Here is a 19,123-nt window from a genome sequence, read left to right on the forward strand (position 1 = left end):
AGAGAGAGAGAGAGAGAGAGAGAGAGGAAAAGGCTTTATGTGTACAAAAATATTTATAGTGTTTTTTGTGTGGTGGCAAAGAATTTGAGACTCTAAGAGAGAGTATCACAAATGGATAATGGCTGAAAAATTATAGTATATTAATATAATGGAATATTATTATACTGGGTAAATTGAAACACATTCAGCTTCTATTCTTTCAGTCTTAAATCTATATTCAAATAGGTCTTCATGAATACATCCAAATGGACCCATTTGGCAGTGTGCTGAAGCTTATGGACCCCTTCTCTGAATGTCTTTAAATGTATAAATTAAAATACATAAGTTTAAAAAGGAAATCAGTTACACTGAAATGAAGTAATCAATAAAGAAAAAGTTTATGGACCCTTGCATAATAATCCTTGTCCTGACCCCGTCACCTCCCAAAATTACCAAACACATAGAAACTTAGGAAAGTTGGAAAAAAAGAAGGGAGGAAAGAAAACCAACTTTCTGTTAAGCTGGCTGGTGACCAAGTAAAGTAGTTAATATGATCCTCTGAAAGGAGGCATTGTTTATTACCATACGCATACCTGAAGCCTTTCTAACTTATCGAAACCTACTAAAGTAGGCACTTTGCTAGGACAGCTACTAAGAACTAAAAATCCCCTTCCCATCATTATGAGACCTAACAAAAACCCACCTTACGTCTTCAGCTAACAATCTACAGCTTCCTAAGTCAATGGGGCCACAGGAGGTGACATTACCTGCATATCTTCACTTTGTTTTCCTAGCTTCTTATAATCATATGTAAAAGCTAGGGGGAGAGAGGGAAAACAGAAAAGGTCAGTGATTTTAGACAAGTTCCTTTACCTTGATGGTCTTCAGTTTCCTAATTTGGAAAGTCAGGGAGTTGGAATCAATTATTGCTTTTCAATTTTTTTTTTAAAGTTTGAACCTTAGCAATCACCAAATCAGATGAGCATTCCCATATACAAGCAGAACAGAAAAAAGAGTTTTGCACATGCAGTCATAAATCTGTAACACAATGAGCTGGCCCCTCCTCTGTTCAAGTAAACAACAAATTCAATATGTTATTTTCAAAGCAGAACTGCCTATCTGGGTCTCCAACAAACCTTCCTTCTGCTCTCTTTCCTGAATTAAAAAAATGCTTAATTGATCCTCTTTGTTTATGTTTCTTCTTCCTCTGGCCACCCTTTCCAAACTCCCTCTTCCTCTCCCAAAACTTTGCCTTTTCCATGCCAAATTTATAAACAAAGAAAGAAAATCAAAACCACTAAATCAAAAATACATATGCCAAAAAAAAAAATCCCTACTTTGGCCATGGTCTGAAAATTTATGACTTGTTCTTCAAGCTGAGGTCATCACCTCATTGTCAGGACATGGGCAACATGTTCTAACACAGGCCTTCTGAATTATGGCTGTTCACCAAATTCATCATTGTCTTCCAATCTTTCTTAGCTTTTTAAATTTACAATATGGTGGTCATGTTCCAAGTCCTGTTCACTTCACTCTATATCAGTCAATTTGTCTTCACAGGTTTCTCTGAAACTCTCCCTTTCATGTAACTCAATAAGATTCTATTATTATATTCATTTATCATAACCTGTTAAGTCACTCTCTAACTGATGTATATACTCCTTAGTTTCTAGTTCTTTGATTTTGTACAGTTGTACTCTATTTTGCACAAATAGCTCCTTTTTTCTTTCTTTGATCTCTTTAGGGATAACTTTTAACGTGTCATTCCAAATAGTTTTTGTAGAATTGCTGTCCACAGCTCCACCCAATGTTCCTTTGTTTTTCCTCTATTCTCTCCACTATTGTGATTTTTGCCAATCTCTTGGGTAAAAGATGGCATTTCAGACTTTTTTAAATAATATTTTATTTTTCCTCAATTACATGTTAAAACAACTAAAAGTTTTTTTAAGTTTTGAGTTACTAGTTCTATCCCTCTTTCCCTCTTTTCCTCTTCCCTAAGACAGTAAGCAAATCTAATATAGGTTTATATATATACATATATATATATATATATGCAATCATGTAAAACATATTTCCATATTAGCCATTCTGTGTAGGGGTGGAGTCAAAAAAGAAATAGAGAGAAAGGAAGAAAGAAAAAAGGAAGGGAGGGGAAGAGAGAGTATGCATAGGTCTGTTTTTAGATGCCATCAGTTCTTTCTCTAGCATTTTTCATCACGAATCCTATGGGGTTGCCTTGGATCACTGTATTGCTGAGAATAGCTAAGTCACTTACAATTGTTCATCATACAACATTACTGTGTACAATGCTTTCCTGGTTTGGTTCACTTCCCTCTGAATCAGTTCATATAAGTCTTTACAGGTTTTTCTGAAATCTCTTTCAGCATTTCTTATAGAACAATAGTATTCCATTACAATCATATACCACAACTTATTCAGCCATTTCCCAATTGATGGGCATCTCCTCAATTTCAATTCTTTGCCACCACAGAAAGAACTGCTATAATTACTCTTGCACAAATAGGTTCTCTCCCCCCTCTACCTTTTTAAAATTTCTTTGGGATACAAACCAAGTAGTGGCATTGCTGGACCAAAGGGTATGCACAGTTTTATAGCCCTTTTGGGCAAAGTTCCAAATTGCTCTCCAGTGTTTGGACTAGTTCACAACTCTACCAACAATGCAACAGTGTCCCAATTTTCCCATATCCTCTCCAACATTTATCATTTTCCTTCTGTTATATTAGCCAATCTAATTTGCATTTCTCTAATACATAATGATTTAGAACATATTTTATATGACTATAGATAGCTTTCAGTTCTTCAGAAAACTGTTCATAGCCTTTGACCATTTATCAATTGACTCCATTCTCTATATATTTGAGAAAGGAAGCCTTTATCAGAGAAAATTCCTGCTTCCATTTTAATTTTGGTTGCAATGGTTTTGTTTGTACAAAACCTTTTTAGTTTAATGTAATTAAAATTATCCATTTAATATTTCATAATGCTCTCTATCTCCTGTTTGATGCTAAAATCTTCCTTTATCCATAAATCTGACAGGTAAACTATTCCATGTTCCCCTGCTTTGCTTATGGTACCACCCTTTATGCCTAAATCATGTCCCCATTTTGACTTTACCTTGGTATACAGTGTGAGATACTGGTCTATACCTCATTTGTGCCATATTGCTTTCCAGTTTTCCCAGTAGTTCTTGTCCTAAAAGCTTGGCTCTTTGGTTTATAAAACACTAAATTACTGTAGTCATTTGTTACAATGTATTGTGTGTCTAATCTATTCCACTGATCCAATACTAGATTGTTTTGCTGATTACTGCTTAATAGTACAGTTTGAGATCTGGTATGGCTAGGCTACTTTCTTCACATTTTTTTTTACTGAGTCCCTTGATATTCTTGATTTTTTGTTCTTCCAGATGAATTATTATTTTTCCTAGCTCTATAAAATGAATTTTGGTAGTCTGATATGACACTGAATAAGTAGATTAATTTAAGTAGAATTGTCATTTTTATTATATTGGCTCAGCCCAAGCCAATTAATATTTTTCCAATTATTTAGATCTGACTTTATTTGTGTGAAAAGTGTTTTATAGTTGTATTCATACAGTTCCTGTGTTTGTCATGGTAGACAGACTTTCAAGTATCTTATATTGTTTATAGTTATTTATATGGAATTTCTCTTTCCATCACTTGCTGCTGGACTTTCTTGGTATTATATAGAAATGCTAATTATTTATGTGGATTGATTTTATATCCTGCAACTTTGCTAAAGTTCTTAATCATTTCACCTAGTTTTTTTAGTTGATTCTCTAGGATTCTCTAAGTATACCATCACATCATCTGCAAAGAGTAATAGTTTTGTTTCCTCACTGCCTAGCCCAATTCCTTCAATTTCTTTTTCTTCTCTCATTGCTATAGCTAGAATTTCTAGTATAATAGTGGTAATAATGGGCATCCTTGCTTCACCTCTAATCTTACTGGGAAGGGTTTAGCTTGTCCCCATTACAGATAATGCTTGCTGATGATTTTAGATAGATAATACTTACCATTTTAAGGAAAGCTCCATTTATTCCTATTTCTTTAATGTTTTTCAATAGGAATGGGTGTTGTATTTTGTTAAAGGCTTTTTCTGCATCTACTGAGATATTCATATGATTTCTATTGGTTTTGTTATTCATAAGGTCAACTATACTGATAGTTTTCCTAATATCGAATCAGCCCTGCACTTCTGGTATAAATCCCATCTGGTCATAGCGTATGATCCTTGTGATGCGATGCATTGTTGTAATCTCCTTGCTAGTATTTTATTTAAATTTTTTTGTATCAATATTCATTAGAGAAACTGCTCTATACTTTTCTTTCTCTGTTTTTGCTCCTTCTGGTATAGGTATCAGCACCATATTTGTGTCATAAAAGGAGTTTGGTAGGACTTTGACTATTTTTCCAAAGAATTTACATAGTATTGGTATTAATTGTTCTTTAAATCTCTGGTTGAAGTGAATTCATCTGGCCCTGTCTATTTTTCTTAGGGAGTCCACTGATGGCTTGTTCAATTTATTTTTCTAAGATGCAGTTATTTAAGTATTCTATTTCCTCTTCTGACAATCTGGGCAATTTATATTTTTATATTTGTATCTATTTCGGTTAGACTGTCAAATTTATTGGCATATAATTGGGCAAAATTGCTTCTTTTTTTTTTTAAGAAACTGCATCTAATGATTGCTTTAACTTCCTCTTCATTGGTGGTGAATTCACCCCTTTCATTTTTGATACTCATAATTTGGTTTTCTTCTTTCCAATCAAAATTACCAATAGTTTATCTATTAAAAAATTGTTTTAATGCACATTTCTCTATTTAGCTGGAGAAGGAAATGGCAAATCACTACAGTATTTGCTAAGAAAAACCCCAAATGGGATCATGGAGAGTTGGATACAACTGAACAACAACATCACATTTCTCTATTTAATGATTTGGCGTATTTTTTTCATGGGCCTTGACAAAATTACTTCTAAGGTTCATCAGAGCTCTGAAGTTTTATACATCTCTGTGTTTACTTCATTGGTTATGCACAACACAGAGAAATCTGCCAATCAAAGATGGACATCATAGAATGAAATACAGCACTAGAAGAGCCTTTAGAAGTCATTTATTCCATTTCTTTCAAACAGGAAACAAAAGTCAAGAGAGGTAAACTGACTTGCACGAGATCACACAGGTAGAAATGACAGAATAAGAATCTGAAATGGGATCCCCTGACTCTTATGTCCAATATTTGATGCTCTTCAGTATACTTGCTTGTGCAAATTGTCAGGCACGCTCCAAACACTTTGGCAACACATTTTACAAAAGCATTAAAAGGTAACCAAATCTCAGGTAGCTTCTAACTTGAGCTAAGCAGAATAACAAAATCCTGTCCAGGTACAAGCAAGTCTGGTAAGTGGCATAGAAAGTAAAGTGCTGGATTTAGGAGTCAGGAAGACCTGAATTCAAATTGTGCCTCAAGATATTTATTCGTTGTGTGCCTCTGAAAGACCATTGACTTTCTGTCTCCAAATCTCAATTTCATCACCTGTAAAACAGGGGAGTGGGGGTGGGAGGATGCAATGCCCTTTTCCAGTTCTAAAATCAATAGTCTGATGAAAATAACTATGAGTTTCTCTGTTTTCCCGCTTTCATATTGTTCCCAGTACCAACAATATTTTCAAAGTGTGCATATCCTTCATGTGCAAAGACTTTCTAAAGGATTCAGCCATTCTGCTTCTAAAAACTCTTATTATTCCATTTAGTTCAATGTTCTTGTTTTCTTCAGTAAACAGAAAGCTTTCCATATACATACATATATGATACATCCTAACAAAAAAAAAAAACCTTCAGAGGAGTGACATAATTTTCTTTTCAGTGTCAAGTAAACCCTTAATTGAACATACAGGATGCCATATTACTTGGTAAAGTTCAGTAAGAGCCATCCCATTTGATAATTGCATTTAGCTAAGACTCATTGAAACGCATGACTACTCACAAAAATAAATGGTTTTTGGTCCACAAAGCAAAGCATAAACTGGTATGATTTCACCAAAAGAAGTGTTTATATTTGTAAACCTGGCCAAAAAGCTATGCTATTTCCCTCTGAAGCCTGGTTCCAAGAGAACAAAAATAATTATAATATAACTAGTAAGAAAAATTCAGTAACCAGACAGTAGTGATTTTTTTCCCATGTAGGTATTCAGCGTATTTGAAAAGTAAGAGATTAAAAAATTATATTCCCCATGCCCTTGGTGGCTACTGACAGAATTGGATTGATTAAACTGTCACTCATCATTTACTTTGGTTAGTGCTTCATTAGGCACAGATAGGCACAATATATCTTAGTCAAATTCTCATACAGAGAATTTAGCTCTTGAGAAAAGAAAAAAGAGATTTTGGACCGAAGCCATTTACTCAGCTAGAAAAGAAAACAACTGAATTTTGTGCAGAAGAGGACTTGGCTGCTTTTTTGGAGGAGAAAGACGTGAAATACCAATAGATTGGACTTTTAGCAGGTCTGCAAAAAAAATGCAACCTAAAATTTTATATTAGACAACAAAGAAAAAAGGGGCGTGTGTGTGTGTGTGTGTGTGTGTGTGTTACAGAGAAAAGCAACACAGCTCAGTGGACTTTAGTCTCAGGCTCTAACTCTGGCTCCATCATTGATTAGGCAGACATTGGCCATTTTATTTAGTCTCTCTTTGTCAGTTTTCACTTTTGTAATCATGGTGAAGAATAAGCCATTTCAAAGTATCTGAGAAATACTAGTGTTAGAAGAGACTTTAATGCTTATGTCTGAATGCTAATAGATACATACTCAAATACACAAAAGGGTTTGTGATACAATAGATCTGAATATTCCCTCCAACAATGCAAATTGCACCTCATTCACACTCATTCTACTGTGGTCAATGTTCTGTCCTAAGTTCATCATAGGCAGCTCACTGAACAGAGGTCTATATACATGCCATCATCATCATCATAATAGTTATTAATATTATTATCAATACTCAAATGTATCTATAATCTTATTAATTTCACTGTTCTTCAGCAGTGCAGATTGCAAGCTATCCCAAGAATAAATATATATTTACATATATCAAAATGTAGTGTATATACATACATATATATGTGTGTGTGTACATATTGTATCTGCTCATATAGATATACATATATTGACGATGATGGTGATGATAACAAAGTTAATAATAGTTTTTACATTAAGCTTTAAGGTTTATAAAGCACTTTACATATGCTACATCATATTATCCTCACAACACTTAACTCTTTGAGGCAGGTGCTATTATTATTCCCATGATACAGATGAAGAAATTGAGAATGAGAGAGCTTAAGTGAACTGCCCAGGATCACACAGCTAGGAAGGATCTGAACTCAGGTCTTCCTGACTCCAGGTCCACCATTTTATTCATTTTGCCACCAAGCTGCCATTTATTGTTGTATGTGTGTGACAAACATTACCAGGAATGCAGATCAAACAGAGGTCATTACTCAGAAAGGTACAGTTTGAGTAAAGGAAAAGTAAAACATTACAGAAAACTGTAATATTTGCTGATAGCCATAGATGCTACAGTTTCAGTGGTAGAGAAAAAAAATTTGGAATCCTGAAACAAACAGAACAGTGAAGAGCCTAGAAGAAGTGACCTGCAAGGGGAAAGACTTGTCAAACCACAATGAACATCTACAGAGCATGAATGGGAATATCAGACTAGCTGTGAGTTTATTAATTTTTTAACGTGAATAGAACATTAAATGATGATGATTCAAGAAAAATGCAGGTGTAATAAAACGTTACCATACTGTATCTTAGGAAAACATCATTAGCTATCATATTAAATGGGACAATAAAGGGGAAAAGTCTCATCAGATGAATTTTTTAATACAAGACCACTTACAAAAAATTTCCCCTGAAGTTTGTGAGCTTTCTGAAAAATAACCTCAAGGGCTTGTATAAATGGAATTGATTCTCCTAGTTCTCCTACCTCCCCCTTCTCAGTCACTTTAACTGTTTCTTCAACCATGTCTCATCCACTAATAAAGGGTTTCAACTAATGGTCTATGTCAGTCCCTCCTTTCTTTTCTTACAGTACCTTCTCTCTTGGTTATCTCATCAGACACCCTGGCTTCAATTGTTATCTCTGTGTTGATACCAGTATGTAACTATCTCTTTCCTGAGTTCCATTCCACCATCACAAAACATATGTTCAACATCACCACCTGGATTTCCTGTAGGCACCTGAAACCTTACATGTTGAAAATGAGCTCATTATCCTCCTTCCTTGCCCAAATCCATTCCCTTATCAATTAATACCTCCCTATTTCTGTGGAGGGTACTAGCACCCAATTTTGGCTTTAAAGTCATCCTTGACTTTTCCTTGTCTCTCAACACCTCCTCTATCCAATTAGTTGAACAGTCTTGTCAATTCGATTTTTTTGTTGTTGTTGTTAAACAACGTTTATTCTAAGGTCGGTCACACAAGAAGTCTGGTGAAAGTGGGCAACCTCTGTCAATTCCATTTCTAAAACATCCTTTATCAATTACCTTCTCCGCTCACATGGCCACCACAATAATTTGAGCCTTCATCATCTCACCAAAACTATTATGTAAGTCTCCTAATTGTAGTTTTTCCTTCATTCTCTAAGGGACATCAGGGAGAAGATGACATGACTTGCAATTGACTTTGATTTGAGTGAGGGAGGGCTGTGCAAGGTCACCAGGCTCACTTTCTCCTCCAGAGCCATCTGAGTCCAGTGGCCAGATATTCATCAGGATGACTGGAGATAGTCCAGGATGCAATGGGAGACGTTGGCCCTGTTAAGCTGAGGTCTTTTCAGATTTTCACTTAGAGTGAAGCAATGCCAATTCAGTGAATGGCCCTCTTTAAGAAGCGAATCAAGGGATGGCCCCTTTAATCAAAAAGAAAAAACATGAAATTGGGAGGGGAAGACCCTCAGGGTGGCTGGCCAAAAAAGCAACAGTTACTATTTACATTCACGCTGAGCCAGGAGGGCCCATTAAGTGGTGCTTGGGCAGGGACCTACTGTTGTCCAATCCATGAGATCCAGAGCGAATTGAGTTTAAGGCTTAGTCTTTGGGAAAGAAATCTAGCCAGTAAACCCCAAGTTAACTAGGCAGCTTTCTGCCATCAAAATTTACCTTCCTTTGGGCAGAATACCCTGAGGCAAGGAAAAGGAAAGGAGAAGGGGGGGGGGAGGAGAGGAGGGGAGAAGAGAGGCGAGTTGGACAACTCAGCTAGAGTTTCCTAATAAGTCTTCCCTGATCCTCTGAGTTGTTACATCTCTTTCCTATCTCCTCAATCATGTGTGTTTAAAAATTCTATTTACCAGTAGAATGTAAACTCAAAAAAGGCAAGGACTATTTCATTCCATCTTTGTATATTTAGGACCTAGGACAATTCCTTGCAAAGTCAGTACTTTCATTAAGTAGTTGATCTAAAATGGAGTATTACTTGAATTTTCTGGAAATTAATATAGTCTAGTGGAAAGAGGTCTGAGATGATAACCTGATGCAACCAAATGCAACAAATGCTGAGTACAAGGAAAATCATCAACATTTGGATGTCTCAGTTTTTCCACCTTTAGAAAAAAATGATTGCATATCCCCTTCATAGTGTTGATCAGACCTTGAAAAAAATTTTCTAGATAAAAATCTTCTGAGCATAAAATATAATGATACAAAAAGTGATATACCAAGAAAGCCCTCATAAACTGCACCCCCCCTTTTAAAGTCTTTTATACTTTATACTTCCGATGTACTCTGAGATCCAATGGCACTGTCCCGGCTGCTCCTTGAATAAAGCACTCCATTTGCCAGTTCTGGGCATTTTCACTGGCTGTCCCCCATGCCCAAAATGCTCTCCTTCCAGGCTTTCCTGGCTCTGTTCAAGTCCTGGATAAAAATCCTACCATTTGTTGGAAACCTTTCCCAATTTCCCTTAATTCTAGTGCCTTCCCTCTGCTGATTATTTTCTGTGTATTTATCCTGCATATAACTTCCTTGTACATAGTTGTTTGCATCTTGTCTCCCCTGTTAGACTATGAGCTCAGTGAGACTGCATTTTGTTTTTCTTTGTATTCTCAGCACTTAAAGTAGTACCTGGCACATAGTAGGTGGTTAATAAATTACTGACCAACTGCAGTATACAGATCTCATGACCTATTTGTGTTCACATACATATATATGAACATATATACAAATATATGTATCTATGATTTATTCATTCGGAGATTTTAGATTCATTTTTATCTGACTATGGTTATCTTCAGTTCCTCCAAAACAAAACTTATGGTGAAAGGAGTAAAAGTTAAAGGACAAATACGCTAAGCTTGGAAACGGAAACAAAATGGTCTACCCTAGTACCAAAAGCTGACATCCTGGGCATACTTTCTGATGTTCCTATGGACCGAGATAAAGAAATAAAAACCACCAGAACAAAATTCTGCCTCCACGACTCTTAAGAATATAGGAGGTGAACTGAGTCACCCAACCTCAGTCAATGCTATTAACTAAATGAGAATGAGGATAACACTAATTATGTTCATAATTGTTCTTGGTTAGTATCTTCTCAAAAGAAAAAAATATCTTTGGTCAGATTTGATATTGTGGTAATTTACAACTTCATGTGCTTTATCTTATTTTATCTTTACATCTGCCCTCTGGCAGGTATTATTTTTGCTATTTTACAGATTTTAAAAGTGAGCTTTTGAGATGTGGATTAATAAGTGGAAAGGGACAAGACTACATTAGGAGGGGCAGCTAGGTGGCGCAGTGCCACCTAGCTCTATCGAGCACCGGCCCTGGAGTCAGGAGAACCTGAGTTCAAATCTGACCTCAGACACATAACACTTCCTAGCTGTGTGACTCTGGGCAAGTCACTTAACCCCAATTGCCTCACTAAAAACAAACAAACAAAAGAAAACTACATTAGGATTCTTCCCTTTAGACCATACCATCTATATTTCCAATAACAATGCAATTCAAAATATGAAAGAGCTAAGGAAAATCCAGTAACTTAGCAGCTTGAACAATGGTCCTTAATCTATATAATCTGCAATTTATTTTATATTATTAATCAACAAACAATTAATACTTCACACATGGGTATTTATTTAATAATTACTGTATGGTCCAATTCTTCTGGAAAGCAATTCAGAATTATTCTAAAAATAAAAACAGAAAACCTAACATCAAGACTCACTACTACTGCTATGCATATACCTCAAGTATGTTAATGACAGAAAGCTTCCACATACACCCAAATATTGAGAACATCACACTTTTTTGTGAAAAACACAGAAATGTAAATAAAGCAAAGGGCTCTGATTAAGTAAATGGCTAAACAAATTGAGCCATATGAAATAAATGGAATATTACTACTCTGTAAGAAACAAGTATGAAAAATTCACAGAAGAATGGGAAGACTTACATAAGTTGATGCTGAGTAGAGTAAGCAGAATCAGGAAAACAACATACATACTGACTACAACAATGGAAATGGAAATAACCACAAAACTTCAAAACTGAACCTAATTATAATGTTAAACTATAAACTCAAATAGTAGTTAGAATGATAAAGTTTAGCACCAGAGATGAGATATAAAATTTACCTCCTCTCTTCCTTCCAGAGGTAGGAGGCTATGGCTGCGGAATATTGGTGAATTGGGCAGACATACTGATTAATTTGACTGTAGTGCCTTTTTCTCCCCAATTTAAATTTTTTTTGTTACAATCTACGGCACCTTGGACAGAGGAGAGAGGGAAAATACTCTCACTCTCTCTCTGTCTCTCACATACACACACACACGTGTGAATACATTTTTTTAAAAATTGAAGGTGATATAAAATGATCAATAAAAAATTAAATGAGTATCATGCTAGGCCCTGTAGGTAATGTATCATGTAGAAAATACATAGTCCTTTGCCATGAAGACCTTACAAGTGCAAAATTCATTTTGAGAAATAAGACAAGCAAATCCAGGGCCACATTCTCCCTTTCTACAACAGCGCTTACAATATCAAGGGGCAGCTGAGATTGTTAATTCCCATAAAGAACAGATAGTGGTTTGCATTTATTTCTTTCATAATACTGCAACAAAAATATGGAAGATGATTGATTAACGTGATGAGGTTATATTTATATGATACTATATACTTTCCAAAGTACTTTTCATGTTCATTATGTTATTTGTTGCAAACACCAAACTCATGAAATAATAAAAGTGGGTATCATTATTGTTCTCATCTGCAGACAGGACTCTGAAGATCAGAGAGGTTATAACCAAGTTCACAGTGCTTAGTTATTTTATGTTGAGATATTTGAAAAAGTTGAAGGACAGGTAAATGTTTCACTGACAGTGATAGATTTCCACATGGAAGTTGGGATCACAATTTTATCATTTTAAGAAAAAAAAAGATATTTCTGTCGATTACAAATGACTGATGCCAAACATTTTTCATTCTGAAATCTCATATGAAACAGTAACATGTGGACACTTACAAAGGGGTTGCATTTCATCAGAAAAGTTCTCTTCCTTACTGCTGACTTACCAACAGCTTGAAATTGGAATTCATTATATAACCCTACTTCAGTTGTTATTGTTTAATGCATTAAAAATCCGTAACTAGGACTTCCCAGATACAGAGCTTGCTCTTTATTTGAAAGGGAGAAATTAGTTTTTCTTGAAGAAAGCTTCACGTGTGTAGACTCATTCCCCTGGGTAGATACTTTCGAAGATCCACATATTCCTTTCAGATCACTCCCTCTGATGTTTCAGTATGGTATGGAGGTGGCCCTGGGTTTCTGATGGCTTTGCCCGCAAAGTAAAAATACTGATGGTCCTAAAAAACTAAAAAAGTTACAATACAGAAACAGAAAAGGACTGAATGTCTGCAGGTCTGACTATGCCATCCCTTTATACTTGATAAACTCCAGTGATTCTCTATCATCTCCTGGATCAGATACAAAATCCTTTGTTTGGTGTTTAAAGCTCTTAATAACCCAGCCCCCTTCCTCTTCTACCTTCCCAGTCTTCTACACCTTCCTCCCTGCCACACATTCTTCAGTCCAGTGACTCGTTCCTCCTTGCTGTTCCAATAGGAATAAGACACTCTATCTCTAGTATCCAGGCCTGTTCTTTGGTTGTCCCCATACTTGTCATGCTCTCCGTCCTCATTTCTGCCTACTGGTTGCCCTTTCTTCCCTCTAGTCCCAACTAAAATTCTGTCTTTTACAGGAAACCTTTCCAAACTCCTCTCTGAATTTTAGTGCCTTCCTTCTGTTAGTTATTTCCTATTTTTCCTTATATAACATATTTGTACATATCTGTTTACTTGCTGTCTCTTAGGCAACGACTGTCTTTTTGCCTCTTTTTTTTTGTATCCCCAGTGCCTGGCATATAATAGACATATAATAAATGACTGATAGAGTAGTAAAGCTAAGTTTTGTTAGACTTGTTACCAGGTTAGCTTTAGAATAATGATCTTTCCAGCCACAGCAAATCTCTAAGACAATTTACTAAATTAAAGACTTACTGGAATAATCCATGTCAATAGAGGGAATACTTTGAAGTATCTCCTTTAGGGATATCAATGCCTTTCATAAGACTTTGGAGGCAGAATTGGGCAATGAAAGTACGGCTATCCAGTGCTTAGCACAGTTTCTGGCACATGGCAGGTGCTTAATAAATGTTTACTGACTATCACAAATAGTACAGCTTTTATTGTTCACATGGACACTTCTGAATATCTCTGGCTTGCTGACTATTTACCCAATGCAGTCCAAGTGGCTACTCCAAGCAGTCACTTGGACTGGGTGTCATTTGGGCAAGCCCATGAAAAAGGTGAAGCAATTTGTGACCATCTAAATCAAACCTTCCTCATTTTCACATCCTAATTTTAACAGTACTAAAGGGTAGCCTTGGCCAAAAGAAATCAAAGGTTTATTATTATTAAAAAATCTCTTTAGAGCTGTTGCATTATTTTCAGGAGATGGTGTAAATAATACTGGGCAGTTGGGAAAACAGACCTTACTTCAGATTTTGTCTCAAGAGATATTTACTGAATCCAATGATTTATGATTTAGTTTATTTCAAAACAACTCTCCCAGGAGTCTCAGGACCCTACTATAATATTGCTATCAGGGAACAAGGGTAGACATGTAATAGACTTTTTTACAGTATAATGAAAGATGTATGATGGTTTTTATTTACACAGGTGGGGTATGACTTGACATAGAGCAGAAACAGTTTTATGGATTGGGAAATTTGCTGCATTTGTTTCGTAGCAGAAGAAAGACTGGTTTTTTCCTAATTTTCTTGTTCAAGACTTAAATGAAAATATAGGCTTACATATGTTACTCTAAAGTTATAAAAGGGATGGAGGGAAAGACTTTTTTTCCCATTGGTTCCTTTCTAAAGATACAGTTTGGTATACTTGGGTACAAGACAGCTTCCTTTAACAAATCTGGACATTTAAGTATGGTGATTAAACAAGAATTATAAAAACCATAACCTCTATGATAAAACAGGGACACTAAAGATTCTAAAACACCCATGAATACACACCTTGATTTCTGACATGGAAGGCATAAACCTTGATGCAGACACCTTTCTCAACCAATTAAGACCAGGATGCCAATTTTTTTCTCCAACCACCCAGCTGCTACAATGTTAAATAAATTATTTTAATCTTAAATCAGAGATGTAATGGAGAAAATGCTGATTTAATATGCAATCTCATTACATTTGACAGGCTTATTTATAAGTGATTTGTCCCACACTTTGACAAGCATAGTTAATATGTTAATTAGCCTTTAAAAAGATGAGAGAAAGAAACTTACATATGATTTCTCTCTATACCCAGCTAAGGAATACTATATATGAGACAAGGTGGCTTTAATGTATTTTTTGGAATGCCAAAGGGCCCTGTGATCACAGCAAAAAACGTATTTCTTGGTCAAATATGGCTTACAGTTGCCTACATTAAAAATGTATCCCTGGTGGCATAGTGCTGTCGAAAACAGATGCCGTCCTGCATGCGTTATGAGACTCAAAAAAGACATAAAAAGCATGCTTAAAGCAATGACCTCAACAACTAAAGCTGGACTCCCCCTACAAGGGATAAGTAAATCAGGGAACTGCTTTCCGACGTGGTATGACTGAATATGGTTTTTATAATATTATACACCCCTTCGGTAAAGATGGTTAAAGATGCTTTCCACAGCCTTGACCCTTAAAGAACTATTAAATGCAAATATTAAGACAAGTTATAGTAGAGGTAATGTTTAACTCCAGCTTTATCACTTAAATCCTCCTTCAAGGAAAAAAAAGGGGGGGAAGGATGAAAGATGATCCCAGCTTCTTGATGCATTCTCAAATGGCCGAATTGGCTGCCAGACTTCTGCTCCCTAAGCATCATAAACTTAAACCAGTAAGTCACAATACACCCTGCCCCATCTACTTCTATCACTTGCTGCCAATCTTAATATGTGTACATTCATTAATATTTTTATTGCCTGTGGCTATTTAAACAAAAACTGGGAGAATATCCCACTGTATGGGGATCATTAATTTTTACTTACTAGCATAAAGGCCTACAAAGGCAAATGAAGTGTAAAAACAGCCCGAAACCACAGCCACCTGCTTCCCCACCACTGTCCATGGGTTAATATTTGCATTGCTCTTTGGTGCAGCTGGGCTGAAGCTCAATTACAGCCCCATTTTCAGGTCTTTGAGAGCCCAGCATTTATGTCATTGATTATGTTAAAGTCAATGCCCCTGCAATCTTTGTTCTAAATGGAAAAGTACATATATTTTATCTGGATGCAGGATAATAATGAAATAGCTTTGTAAGAAAAAAAATGGTTAGGAAAATGCAGTACCAAAAATGAAAAGGATTCAGGAGATAACAGTACAAAGAATGACGGGCATAACAAGGACATAACTCACGATTTTAGGGTTTGGATGTGAACAGCTAATAAATATGAGCAGCTGCTCAAATATAACACATTTGTTATTATTTTCTGGCAAAGAATAATCTTGGCAAGTAGACAAAAGGGCATGTGGGTTCTATGATTTTCTTTCAGATTTTTTTCCGCCCTTCCATTTAAATAAGAGTCTTATTGTGATGGTGCCATTATGTCTCCACTCAAAGTAAATTGGCAAAGGGAATCCAAGCCATCCTCTCCTTGGAGGAAAAAGAGAAACTGGGACAAAACTGGAAACCAAGCCCTATGCATCTCAAGTAGGCATATCACAAATCTATGTAATAAATTTACAATTGAAAGAAGGCAATTCGTAGGTTTTGGAGAAACCTCATCACTTATATATCCATCAGTTTCACAAATACAAGTTTAATATTCAAATGATCCTCCACTTACTGAAATATGACCAGCTTCAAGCCATCATCACTTTCAAAATTATATTCTATAACCAAAGTCCTTAACTGACCTCTCTGGTGGAACCTAGAATTTTCATACTGATGGGACACAGAGGAAAACATCATCACTTGGGAAAGGAATGTACAGAAGCCTGGCTCATGTGTGTGTGTGTGTCTGTGTGTGAGAATGTGGGGGGGGGGGGGTAGGGAGGGAGAGGAAGAGAGGGAGAGAGAAGGCTCTAGATGAGCCTTTAACTCAGCCAGATCTTTTGTTTAAATTATTGTCTGTCTCCTGTTCATGTCCAGTAGTAGCCAAGGTATAAACAGCCCAAAAGGCAAATAGTAGATGGGAGAAAGGGATTGATTTTATCAGCCCCCAAATAATGGGAATCATTATTGCTAGTGCTTTTGAATGTGAACTGCAACAGCACTAAAGCACAAAAAAATGAAGGGATCTATGAAGGAGAAAGGAAACATCAGACAGAGATGAGAAGAGGTTAGGCCAAGAGGCAGAAATACAGAAGGCAGAATGAAGCTGGAGAAATTTCACTAGTATCTATCATCAATGAATTCAGCCCAAGGTCAAAGAACTCCTAACATCAAAGCTCACCACATCTATCAAGGGAAAACAGCAAGAATGCAAACACCATCCAAGCACCATCCAGATGGGAATTTGAACAATAAAGTAAAAGTATGTGCTCAAGTCAAAGAAGGTTAGGCACAGTCGGGGGGAATTAAAGTGCACCACCACCATATGGTGCTGGATCAATAACAGTCACCCTAATGACCACATGTTCAAGGGCAGCAGCAGTGAATCACTGAGAGGTGGAAGCAGAGGGACAAACACATACGAGGTTCTCCTCCTTCTGAGACATATACCAAACGCTCAGTCCTAATATCATGTTCCCCAATTAGCTCTATTTCATCTTTCACCTTTAGGAATCATGTCTCTTAACTTATGGGAAACTCCTGTATCTTTTATCCCATGAACAGTCTTTCTGCAGATCGTAATAAGCAGCTTTTAGAGAAGACAAGGGCAGCTAGGTGGTGCACTGGGCTCTGAATCAGGAAGACTCATCTTCAAATCTGGCCTCAGACACTTACTAGCTGTGTGATCCTGGGCAAGTCACCTAACCCTGTTTGTCTAGGTTTCCATATCTGTAAAATGAGCTGGAGAAGGACATGGCAAACCATTCCAGTATCTTTGCCAAAAAACAAAAAACAAAACCTCAAAAGGGGTCACAAAGAGTCAGATATGACTGAAAGCTACTGAATAACAACAAAAGAGATGACATAGAATGTATTATCATGCAAAGACAATGATTGTCTTTATACCCCAAAGTTTTGGGAGATTGGGTAGTAAAAAGTACACTGGACAGCCACAGATCAAAGCTGGACTCAGGCACTTACTAGTTCTGTGACCTTGGGTGAGTCACTTAAAATCCCTGGGCCTCAGTTTCCTCATCTGCCAAATGAGTGATTTAGATTAGATGGCTGCTGACAAACCCTTTCGCTCTAGATCAATGATCTTATGGTGTGATAATCAAGAATATCAGAAAGGAAACCTGACTTTATCTTGGTCAAACAGATCTCAGCTTTATGAAGAAAAAATACTGTCAACTGCATCCCATGCATCTATCACTTCAGAATACTCCACACCTTGGAGATGTAGCAGGTATCTACAGAAATTGTACTAACAGGAAATTAAATTAAAAATGGCAAATAATAATGGATAAGGCATAATTTCACTTTGGAAAGACTGAAAAAATAAGATAACCAGAAATAGAAATAAAAAATCATCACATCCTTCCCCTTATCCCATTTGTTAAGCCTTGTTATTGACACATCTGCAGCCCCTAAAATATTAAAATTCATGGGAGAGAATTCTCATTAAATAATCCCCAGGTGCTGTGTGAATCAATTTTTGCTCTGAACAAGAAAACAAATGTGGCTTTGGATAGCACTGTTCTATGAAAATGCTTCTAATAACAACCTTAAGACTCCTTGGTCCCTAAAAACAAAGTCATTATCAGGGCAAAACTTTTGATTCAAAGCATGAAATATTTGATTCTTAAGCATTTTTTAAAAAACATGAATCTTTTCTTCCTGTTGGTGTCATAGGTCAGATACTTAATGGAATATCACATAAAATGTAACCTAAGCTAGATTAAACCATCTTAATGTAAGTGTTGGTTAATTTTCTTTCCTTTTTTTGCTGTTCAATTTGTTTCAAATGATTGATGGATTGATGTCAATGGTTTTGAAGAGATTGCTGAATCTCAAATTTTATATTTAACAGTTGGGAAAGAAAAACTTTCCAGGGCCACAGAAGTATTATCTGAGCACCATATGGAACGTAGAATACGATCCCTTCTCTTTTTTAGCTTTTATTACATTCGGGTTGGGGGGGAGGGGAGGAGACACATTTCCCTGATACAAATAGAACAGTAAAATAAGATTCTCTGGGAAAAGAAAACCATTGTGTTGATGGTTAGAAAAATGTCCCAGCCCCTGCTCATCAAGTATCATTACTATACATCATCTGCAAAACAGGAGATGATTAGGGAGTATCCCTAACTCAAGGAAAGAAAAGGAGAGGAGAGGACAGAAGGGAAGGAAAGGGTAGGCGAAGAAAGGGGAGAAGAGGGAAGAGAAGAGAAGAGAAGAGAAGAGAAGAGAAGAGAAGAGAAGAGA

The 19,123-nt window shown here is 36.3% G+C and overlaps 1 protein-coding gene across 4 annotated transcripts in view; it reads right to left on the minus strand.

Annotated features, from left to right (window-relative positions):
- CDK14 (cyclin dependent kinase 14) overlaps nucleotides 1–19,123 on the minus strand; it is a 664,870-nt gene that overhangs the window by 256,048 nt on the left and 389,699 nt on the right. The gene's annotated exons all lie outside the window — the stretch shown is intronic.

The sequence above is a fragment of the Vombatus ursinus genome, unplaced genomic scaffold (assembly GCF_900497805.2).
Source record: "Vombatus ursinus unplaced genomic scaffold, bare-nosed wombat genome assembly UNPS02005459.1, whole genome shotgun sequence".
Classification (NCBI taxonomy): domain Eukaryota; kingdom Metazoa; phylum Chordata; class Mammalia; order Diprotodontia; family Vombatidae; genus Vombatus; species Vombatus ursinus.